This window comes from Pangasianodon hypophthalmus, chromosome 4 (genome assembly GCF_027358585.1).
Source record: "Pangasianodon hypophthalmus isolate fPanHyp1 chromosome 4, fPanHyp1.pri, whole genome shotgun sequence".
Classification (NCBI taxonomy): Eukaryota; Metazoa; Chordata; class Actinopteri; order Siluriformes; family Pangasiidae; genus Pangasianodon; species Pangasianodon hypophthalmus.
In genome coordinates, this window is record NC_069713.1 from 6,003,769 (window position 1) to 6,015,856 (window position 12,088).

Sequence of the window (12,088 nt, forward strand, 5' to 3'; positions counted from 1 at the left end):
TTTTGGCGGCACACTAGTGCACTGGGTTGCGTTTCCGTCTGACAGCTCCAGCGTCCAATCCCGAGCTCGATTGTGTTACTGTGTGTGTGTGTGTGGAGTTCCACATGTTCTCACCATGCTTGTGTGGGTTTTCTCCGGGTTCTCCGGGTTCCTCCCACCTCCCAAAAACATGCAGGTCGGTGGTTTGGCTCTGCTATTGCCTGTAGGTTGAATAGGTGAATGTGTGTGTGAATGAGTGTGTGCATAGAGCCCTGTGATGGACCGGCATCCCATCCAGGGTGTATTCCCAACTCACCCCCAGTATTCCCAGGATAGACTCCGGATTCCACAGTGACCCTGACCAGGATGACACAATTACTGAAGGTGAATGAACGAATGAAGATGGAGACATTTACAAAAATCTAGCTGAAAAATGAAAATACTATTACATTTATATTAGGTATTGTAAGTGGAGTTGGGATAAAAGTCTAAAAATGATAAAGAATTCATTTCATTAATAAAGTTCTTGATGAGAAATATTTAAGAAATCAAAACATTTTTGAAAAAGGTGCAAAAATCATCATTTTTGCCTCTGATGCCTGGCCACAAGTAGTAAAGGATCATAATAAGTTCATTATTTTTTTGCTTGTTTGCTTGTTTGTTTATTTGTCCATCTGTCCATTCATCCATCCACTGGAGCCTATTTCAGAAATCCCGGGTGTGAAGCAGGAATACACCCTTAACGGGATTTATTTATTTATTTATTTATCGGAAGTTAATGCTTACATTTGTCTGAAGCCAGCAAGTTTACAAATTTGAAACAAAATCATGTCTATTGTGATTCTTGTGGCTACCAACATGTTAAAATAGTCAAAGTTTTCTTAAATTGAAGATATTTTGTTCACATGCTAATCCATGCTCTGCTCACAAACCAGCGTTACTAATTTAATATAATCATCCCAAAGCATTTCAGAGCAGGAATGTTGATCTGGGATCGGATTCTTCACTGTGTTTTTGGCCACAGATCTGAATTTGGATTCCAACTCTGGGAGGCGTTGTGAGTCCTGGCCCAGGTCACACACACTTCAGTCCAGCAAATGAGTCAGACATGCTAACCGCAGCGATACACAGCGCTGGCCAGATTGAATCAGGGTCAAAGAGTGAACCTCTGCAGCGTTGACTCAAATGATCCACTCGCTCGGATCATCAGAACTGAAACGTAAAAATCGGGATTCGGGTTTTAATGAACATTCTGTCATTCTGTGCTTGGGCTATATCCTGTGTTATGGCTTTTTCGCTCATTTCATTAATAACTAATCATCGTTCGGTTGAAGCCGCTCAGTATAACGGGCTGTTAGCGAACGTGTACCAGATATCCCATGAAGTTTGTATGTCTTGCTAAATACCACTGGTAAAACTTTATAGACTGTCGTGAAATATATGCCAATGATTTAGCAGACGCAGAGCTCCTCCGAATGCCTTTTATGGGCTCCGGAGCAGGGTGTTGCTCAAAGTGCTCATGTTTGGTGATTTGGAATGACGTTGTTTGAGGAAATAGTATAGAATTAGTGCTATTAGGAATGTAGACTGTAAACATAACAACAGTTCTGGGATGTCTAAAGATGAAGAAGCTGTCCAAAAGAGCCAAGCTCCTTCTGTATTGTTTTAAACAATTTAAATGCGAGCATGAATGTGTTCAGGGAAAGCTTCAGAAGAATGATTTTAAACAGCAAACCGCAGCACTTTCTTTCTCTTTATCTGCTTTTGCAGCTCATATTTTTCCCCTTTGTTAGTGTCCACACGGGCTACGCTCTGCACGCTTCTGACAATCCGTTATAATTACGGAAAATGGAGAGTAACCCGCAAGTTATGTAAGATTTGAATAATAGGTTGTAGGATGACATTTTTGGACACACATAAGCACTTAACACACGGAAAGTAAAAACAGACTGGAAGCCAGATTAAGAACGATCACATTGTGACAAGAAGAATGCACTTTATCAGATAGAAATATCGCCAGTACATCATTTTAAATCACACTTCAATTTCATTATTGTGTAATCAGCGAAAAGTTAATTGTTGAATGCTAAAGTGTTCATCAGCTTGAGCCTTTAAAGGTTCTACTGTGTACAGAACCCAAAAACAGAGGATTCCTCTTTCAGCTCTCTTCTTTCATAATGAGCCTCTTTGGTAAGTGAAGAAGGAACCATTGAGGAACCTTTCTTTGTAAGAGTGCATGCGTGTGTAAATGTCGTGTATGTGTGTGTATGTGTGTGTGTGTGTGTGTGTGTGTGTGCAGGTGTAACTAGCATTGCAGAACCTGGAAAGAAAGTGAAGAACCCTTAACTATCCAAGGAACATTTCTCTGTAATGCATGGGAGATCCTCAAACAGAAATAATTCCATGGTTCCATGGTCCTGGAGGAACGTTGTTTTGTTTCACTGTGTACTGTACTAGCTGTATATTGTTGAAATGACAATAAAGCCACCTGACTTGTCTTGAATTTAAAAAAAGGAATACCTAGGACCATTAAGGGTTCTTTGGTTGGCCTTCTGGTTCTATATAGAACCTCTTCAGTAAGCAAAGAACCCTTGAGGAACCTGATTTTGTAAGAGTGCGGTTGTGTGAATGTGCTTGTTTGTATGTGTGCAGGTTTAACTAGCATCCCTGACCACAGAAGTGCTATAAGGGGGGACTCTTTAAAGTTCTGTAGAGAATCCAATAAAGTATTTCCCCTCAGAGAGAAAGCAACGAACCCCAAACTATCCAAGGAACCACTGAGGAACCTTTCTCTCTAAGAGTACATGGGAGATCCTCAAACAGAAATAATTTTTTTAAGAAAAGCAATATCTAGAACCAATAAGGGTGGTTTGTTTGTCCCTCTGGTTCTGTATATAACTCTGCAACAGAGTGTCTCTCTCAAACAAGCTTCTAAGAAGAACAATTTTCTAAACTATCCAAGGAACTTGATGGAAAAAAGTGTATGAGTGTGTAGTTATCACGTTTGTGCATGTGGGTGATCCTCCACCCAAAAAAGAAAAATCAAATCTACATCCATTAAGGATTCTTTGGTCTTTGGCTTGTACATAAAACCTCTTCAGTAAGCAAAGAACCTTTGAGGAACCTTTCATCATAAGAGTACATGTGTGTAGTTGCCATGTTTGTGTGTATGCAGGTGTAAGTAGCGTTCCCAACCACAAAAGAGCCATGAAGCATGAAGTCTATGTAGAACCCAACAAAGTATTTCCCTTTAGAGAGAAAGCTAAGAACCCTTAAATATCCAAGGAACCATCGAGGAGCCTTTCTCTGTAAGAGTGCATGTGGAAGATCCGTGAACATAAACGGTTAAAAAAGTAATGCTTTAGAGCATCCTCAAACAAAAAAAGATCTATATCTCCAAAGTTTTTAGTTCCTTTTAGTTCTGTATAGAAGTCTATATCAGAATGCTTCTCTCTCAGAGAGAGTTCACTAAGAACATTGAAATATCTAAAGAACCACTAACAAACCCTTGAAGAATGTTTTTTTTCTCACTAACTCAGCCAACTGGTTTCAGTTACCAGAACATTTTCAAAACTTTTCTTTTCTAGGAATATTTAATCTGGCAATTTTCTGATGTTCTGAAAACATCCTTATGTACCATTCCTAAGATGGCTATACTAGAATAGTTGTTTTTCAGTTAACCTTCTGCAGTTTGTCAAAGTGTTGGAAGAGGTTTCTCCTGAAGAGAAGCCTTTATACATGTCTGAGTGAAGCCTTGGCCTTCTCTCTGTGCTACTGACTGCGGAGATGAAGCCCCCAGAAGAACCCTGATGTCTAATGAAATGAAAACTATTCTATACAGAGAGACTGAAAACATACTGGATGTTTGAGTCTTAAAATTGGACCTCAATCGGGAGGTAAATATTACCTGTCATAATCCTAACCACATCTGATTGGTCAGAAGCAGTTCTGACAGTAGCACAGGTGCACAGCAGAGGTTTATATTAACACACTCTTGCTAATACGTTTCTATAGTAACTGTAGATGTGCTACGTCATCTGTGGCTAATAACATGGATTTAAAAACTTGCTATTGTTTAACAAAGAAAAAAATGTTTGCTCAGGAAACATATAGCTAATATTTAGGGAAGGAGTCTCCAGTGTCAGCCCATTGTAACAGTTTCTAAGAGCTTTTCTGCCTTTCAGTACAGAGGAGCTTGTGGTTTCTTGGTATCGTTACAAGCTGCATTTTTTTTGTCTTATTAACTTCCGGACAGAGAAGAAGAGACGCTCGTTTTAGCGGTTAAAGCATAAGCGATAACAAGAGCTAACTTGTCGCACAATATTAAATGTAACTATACACAAATGGATCCAAATATGACAAATTAAGAAATGTTAGCTTTGCTAAATGACTGTGGTCTGAGAGGTGTGAAATATTTTGGGATGTGTTGTCAGAGGAAATGAATCAACTTTGGTTTAGTAACAGTAACACATTTCATCACACCGCACAGCAGGTGATTATTATTTATTTATTTACTCATCTACATGAACAATAAGGCATTCGAAGCTCAAGCTAGATTCTGATTATCCCAAAATGGAACTTTGGAGCTTTAATAATTAATCTGTATATTTTGGCATTGTCAGTAATCCCACCATGCTAGTATTTCATCATACGTTAGTGGAACATTCAACAATTTTGGTTTCAAACTTTAACCAACACTAATTATTGTGGCCGAGAATCAACAAGACTACACGTGTTTTAGTGTGAGACATTCCCAGACTCTATAGGATATCATTCATCTCTCTGCAGGACCCCAGTCTAGTGTGTGTGTGTGTGTGTGTGTGTGTGTCTGAAATGCCAGTCTTTTCTAGCACACTCCTACCCACTCCGGAATAGCCCAGCTGATTAAACTGTACCTCAGTCCCTCTGTGAGCTTTGGCTCTCCCTTCAGATTCTTGTTTTTTTTTTCATTCCCTCATAGCAATAAGCCACATTCTCTCTTTATTCCTGTCTTTCTCTCTTTGTTCCCCTCTCTCTCTCTCTATCTTACTCCACCACTTTAACTTCCACTACTTAATTTGTCCAAGGGTCAGCATGCTGGTACAGCGGGTAGCGTTGCCACCTCACAGCTCCAGGGTCCCTGGTCCAATCCTGAGCTCAGGTTTCTGCCTGTGTGGTTTCATATGTTCTCCCCGTGTCCATGTGGGTGTCCTCTGGGTTCTCCAGGTTAGTCCCACCTTCCTACATGGCAGTAGGAGGATTGGTGTCTCTAAATTGCCCCTAGGTGTAAATTAGTGTGTGAATATGTGCGTGTGTGTGTGCGTGGTGCCAGGTTGTATTCCTGCCTCATGCCCAGTGATCCTGGGATAAAGTCCAGGATAAACAATTACTGAAGATGGATGGATGATTGAATGAATGAATGAATGCTGTCTTTTGGGAAACAATAACAATTTTAACACAATACTGCTGAGTGTTGTTGCATAAGGAAATATAAGAGCCAATCATGTTTCAATATGCAAATAGATGTTGCCTTCAGACTTGCCAGGGCTGGGATTTTACTTTTAAAGGTTGATTTTTGCAATTTAACTTCAAATTATTTTATATAATTTTAATATTTTTGGGACGTTTATATTTTATTACAGTGCTATGTCTTTATTTTGTCTGCATTATAAAATAGAAAACATTTTCTTGGTTAGATAACACACCCTCAGCAAGTCTCTTATTAAGTTGTTACTATAGAAACGATAATCGAGCATGTTAATATTAACTTGTGATTTGCAGCTGCGCTACTGTCAGAGCTGCTATTAGAGGAAACGAATCAACACCTTCTGACCAATCAGAATCCAGAAATCTATCGCTGATACTGTCTTTAATGTCTGTATGTCTCAGTAAAGAACAGGAATATAAGTGAGACAAATAGGCAGTCATATTGTCCAGAGTGGTGCAGCATGGGGGTGACACTTGCGAAAGAAACTTCCCGTGAAACAAAAAGTGTCAGCGCACGCTGTCACGCGCTTGATCACACGAGGCGAATTCTTGACATTCCGAGTTCGCTGAACAGAGCTGGAGTGAGTCGGGAGGTGGAGGAGCCATGCCAAGCACTGCAGGGGGTTTGGAGAGCGATCCTGCCTACCACCCGGGACGGTTATTAGAGAAAACACAGAGGCGTGTTAGAATAGAACACTTGGCCCTTTCTGCTCAACTGTACGCCTGTTCCGCCCTCTGTGTTTTTGTTTTGTGTGAGGTGAGCTGCAGATGTGGTCCGCTGGACTCTGTACGTACACTCGTAATTATGCTTTGGAATCTTCTGCGTCTAGGTGTGGAATGTGCAGGCTATTTTCTCCTCTACCTCAGCAATAATGCCCCCCTCTGAGCCGAGAGAGAGAGAGAGAGAGAGAGAGAGAGACCCCCCTCGTTCTGTGCCACACACAGCGTGCCCGCTGAATGGTAATGCTAATGCTAATGGTAATGGGCAGAGTAGGAGTAATTTGGTCACATGTGCTCGCGCCGCTCCACTGCTAAAACCTCACGTTCAAGTGCGGTGACTCAGGCAGTGATGCGTCACAAAGCTCCCTCAGCTGGCTCGCCTTTCACATCGAGGGCTGCACTAATGACTAGTTAGCAGACCTGCTCTTTTTTTTCAGCTACATGTTTTCCGTTAATCCTGCCTTTGTTTTAGTTGTTTGCTTGGGTTTTTTATTTCATTTGTCTGGTTTAAATTACAGTTTGGTCGTCCCACAGTACGATGTCTCATTGGCGCTCAGAGCCTCACATCAGTGTAACCCTCAGTGTTCTTATTACCACTAGTCAATTATGTCCAATAATACATTTCAAATATAAAACAATTAAAGCCATTTTGAAGACAAAGAAACACTAGGAACTACTGAAGAACCTGCACCTTTTCTTCTCGGGATATGACGCCACCATTGAAAGTGTAGTCTTTTAAAAATATTTTCAACTCCAAGGTGGTGTGATGAAGTGGAACTATTGGTACATTCAAAGCATTCTGTGATTGTGGGAGTTGTGTAAAAAGCAACAAGTCAATGTACTGTAATGAAATTATATTTCTTAGCTAAGCTAAGATTTACTATTGCTACAGTATATGCATGAAAACTGTACTAATTTTTTTTTTTTTTTTTTGGTGGTGGTGGTGTTTTTTTTTGGTCACTGCACCAGATGAAGCCGAAGGTCCATTAACAGAAACTTCAAGTGCCCAGTGGGAATAAAAGCATTTGTTTTGTTACAGCTGACTTCAAATTGTTGTGCTTCACACATTCCTCAAGTGGAATGGTTTCTATCATAACCCATGCTATAGCCTAACCACTATTTTGTGGTTCACAGCAAAATTATTTCTTCCATATTGTGATTGCTAACTTGGTTGTCCATTTTTTTGCTTGGCCAAGCAGGAATATATCTGGAAGTGATCTTCTGAGTGACATGTAATCTCTCCACACTGTTACAACAACTGCAAGCTCAGGGGAAAACCTGCTCTGTATTGTATGCAATTTTGCTAACTTCCCCCAGACTTAGCCACAAAGGAGTTCATCTTTTCATTTTCTTAAACCCCCTTCACCCACCATTTTTATGATCATGGACCAGAAATTGATGTTGTGGTTCCAGGCTTTGGTTCCGCACAAGCAGTTGCACTTCTGATTCCAAATCAAGACACTTAGCAAATCCTACAATTATTTAATTTTTGAATTAGCTTGGTGTAAAACTGCTTGGTTGAATCAAAATCTGAGTAAGCTACATTCAAGGAAACCCACAGTGAGAAGCTAGCTAAGCTAACCATGTCATGTACAGTGCAGTGTGGTATAATGTTACAGTTTTGAGACGAAAACTGTAACATGTTTCTTAAACAATTAACCACAGCACTTGTAAAGTTATGTTCTAGTGAAGCCCGGATAGCCTACAAACATCAAGTCATGCACAATGTACTTCTCAACCAAGTAACAGGGAAGTTAAATTTCCTGCTCATGTCATACATAGATTTATCTTCGGTTACCTTTATGAGCCAAGTTCCTTTTCTGCTTAATCGTTTATTTTTTTTTTCTAAAGCATTGTTTTGCCAGATGACGCACACTACTCGATATAGCCAGCAATTACATAAATATACTGACTCATCTAAGAAGACAGTCTTGGCAAGCAGTATCAGTTTAGGCCCAACACTAAAACTCTGCTAATCTGAAATCAGGAACTAGGAGGTCATTTTTTTGCCATGAAGTTATTTCCATGAAAAATCATTGATCATTGAAGTAATAATTCAAATTACGTTTTGCAGCTGTTGCAGCTGGTCTGAGGGGAAATGACTATTTTACTGGCAATTGCAACAAACTAAACAGGAGCTTCATTGCTAACAGGGAATGCTAGTAAAAACTTTGTATCTGTTGTATTGTAATTGGCTATAATAATATGTTTGTTCTGTGTGTAGATGCTGAAAGGTTTGACTTTGGATGGTAAAATTTAAACAGTTAAACAGTTTGCTGGATCTCTGGTTCTGTGGTACTTTTGTCCTAATTTATGCATGGAAAAGTGGTGCCAGAGATCCACTACTGAAATGCTCTGCTTTATGATAAGATTTGTGATATGATTTGGCAGCACTCCACCTGGACAACATGGCAGAACCTTTCTATTTTGTCTCTCTTTTGTCTCTCTTGGTGCATTGTATACAGTGCTTTCAGAAAGTATTCAGACCGCTTCTTTCTTTCCACATTTTATTATGTTGCAGTGTTATGCATTTCACATCTTTCACATCAATCTACACTCCATACCCCATAATGACAAAGCAAAAGCCAGATTTGTGATAACTTTGCATATTTATTAAAAAAGAAAAAATCTGAAATATCACATTGACTTAAGTATTCAGACCCTTTGCTATGACACCTGAAATTTAGGTCAGGTGCATCCCATTTCTCTGGATCTTCTCCGACATGTTTCTACACTTTGAGGGGCAAATTCAATTGGTTGGACATGATTTGGAAAGGCGCACACCTGTCTATATAAGGTCTAACAACTGAAAATGTATATCAGAGCAAAAACCAAGCCATGGGATCAAAGGAACTGCCTGCAGAGCTCAGAGACAGGATTGTATTGAGGCACAGATCTTGGGAAGGCTACAAAAAAACATACTGCTGCATTGAAGGATCCCAAGAGCACAGTGGCCTCCATACTTCTTAAATGGAAGAAGTTTGGAACAACCAGGACTCTTCCAAGAACTGGCCACCCAGCCAAACTGAGCAATCGAGGAGAAGGGCTTTGGTAAGAGAGGTGACCATGAACTAGATGGCCACTCTGGTTGAACTCCAGAGATAATGTGTGGAGATGGGAGAAACTTGCAGAAGGTCAACCATCTGCAACACTGCAACACTCCACCAATCTGGGCTTAATGGCAGAGTGGCCAGACAGAAGCCTCTCCACTTGGAAATTGCAAAAAAGCACCTAAAGGACTCTCAGACTGTGAGAAACAAGATTCTCTGGTCTGATGTAACGAAGATTGAACTGTTTGGTCTCAATTCCAAGTGTCATATCTGGAGGAAACCAGACATAGTTCATCACATACACAATACTATCCCAACAGTGAAGCATGGTGGTGGTAGCATCATGCTGTGGGAGTGTTTTTCAGTGGTAGGGACTGGGGCATTGGTCAGGGAAGAAGGAAAGATGAACGCAGCAAAATACAGAGATTTCCTTAATGAAAACCTTTTTCAGAGCACTCAGCACCTCAGACTGGGCCAAAAGTTCACCTTCCAACAGGACAATGACCCTAATCACACACCAAAGACAATGCAAGTGTGGCTCAGGGACAACTCTACCAATGTCCTTGAGTGGCCCAGCCACAGCCTGGACTTGAACCCAATTGAACATCTCTGCAGAGACCTGAAAATGGCTGTCCACCGATGGTCCCCATCCAACCTGACAAAGCGAATCTGCAGAGAGGAGCCGCAGAGAAGGATGGCAGAATATCCCCAGATTCAGGTGTGCAAAGTTTGTTGCATCATAATCAAAAAGACTTGAGGCTATAATTGCTGCCAAAGGTGCTTCAACTAAGTACTGAGTTAGAGGTTTGAATATCAATGTTAAATTTTTTCAGTTTTAATAAACTTGCAAAGTTATCACAAATCTGGCTTTTGCTTTGTCATTATATATGGAGTGTAGATTGCTGGGAAAAAAAGCATTTTAGCGTAAGGATATAATAGGCAACGTAACAAAGGCAACATAACAAAATGTGAAAAAATGCTTACTTTTTGAATACTTTTTGAATGCACTGTAGATGTTTAAACTAACTAACACAAAAATAGATAGGGAGGGAGAGAATAATACAAGGAGCTTATCTTCTGGTGAATATTACCTCAGTAGGGAGTGCCTGTTGTAGAGCCATTGTTGTTTTTCCTGGACCTGAAGCGAATTCTCCTGAGATAAGTCACCAAGCGTGTGGAGTTTCGCTTGCACGTCCAGGATATACTGACTTTTATTTTTGCTCAGAGGTTGGACAAAATTTCCAGTTTTCTTTCTGGGCTTCCACCAATATAGCAGTTTGAATGGGGAAAACCCATTTATTCAGACCTGAGCCACCTCACAGACTGCAAACAATAGGGCCTCAAAATATTTATCCCACTTTCTGCTAGCCTTGTAAAAAAAAAAAAAAAAAACAATTTTATGAACCCATCAGTTTGTGGAGAATAAATGTACTTTTCATCTTGTAAACATTGTGTAGCATGCATGACATAAAACAAGGTCTGTTGATTTGTTAGGTTCTCTTACAGGATCCCAACCTTGAAGAATTCATGAAACTGCCTCAATCATGCTGTTTGCAAAGATCACAAACTATATGGCCAAAGGTATGTGGACACCTGACCGTCACACCCATATGTGCCCAAAACCTTAGGCATTAACATGGTATTGGTCCCTCTTTGCCGTTATAATAACCTCCACTCTTCTTGGAAGGCTTTCAACTAGAATTTGGAGCGTGGATGTGGGGATTTGTGCTCATTCATTAGCGACATTGATGTCAAGTGAGAAGGCCTGGTGCGCAGTCAGCATTCCAATTCATCCCAAAGGTGTTCAGTGGGGTTGAGGTCAGGGTTCTGTGCAGGACACACAAGTTCTTCCAATCCAAACTTGGAAAACAGTGTCTTCATGGACCTTGCTTTATGTGAAGGGGCACTGCCATGCTGGAACAGGTTTGGGCCTGTTAGTTCCAGTAAAGGGAAATCTTAATGCTATAGCATACAAGGACATCCTATACAATACTGTGCTTCCAACTTTGTGGCAACAATTTGGAGAAGAATCACATATGGGTGTTACGGTCAGGTGTCCTCATACTTTTGGCCATATAGTGTAGATACTGAGCTGCATAATCCACTAGAACTAGTAAGGAGTGATATTTGAATTAATATCCTTCACCTTTAACACCCAAACCTTTCCCAATACCTCATCTTGAATCAGGTTTTGGTGGATCAAGAGTCTGCATACAAGCAAATCCAAATGGGGATAGGAGGTAGTCGGTACTCTCTCCACAACCTCAACCGATCTGGCCAACCTCTGCTTTAGCTTTGGGATGCTGTGGCAGCACACAGCTTGGGGACGAAAAAGGAGAAATGAGAGGTTCCTAAGTGTACAGAAGGAATTGTGATTAGCAATGTGTGACACCAAGTCTCTACTCTCTCAGTTGTACCTCTACCCAATCAGGGTTGCAGCAAATTTTCCCTATGCACAGCTGGGTAGGATCATGGGGTGGTGATGCTGCTCTTGATCCCTATTCTTGCAAATTCAGACATCACGTCAAAGGGCAAAGAGATGATCCTCTCTCTCCAGTGTCAGCTCCTGGAACCGAAACAAAACCAAGCTTGCGGCTTTCCATTTCACTTTGCTTTTCAGCTATTCAGCGTCATGTGAACACAGAGTCACAAAACACACACTCACTTCCAAGAAAAGGACAGATAGATGACATAAATACAAACCTCGAAACAAGGGTCAGTTGTGCTCTATCATCCCTTCATAAACCACACCCCGTGTTACAAATGACCAATTCCGAAGCATGTGTCCAATTTGCTATTTACGCCACACAGTGCTTTGTCATCTCAAACTGGACTGTGTTATCATTAAGACATGATGACACAGCTTTTCTTAT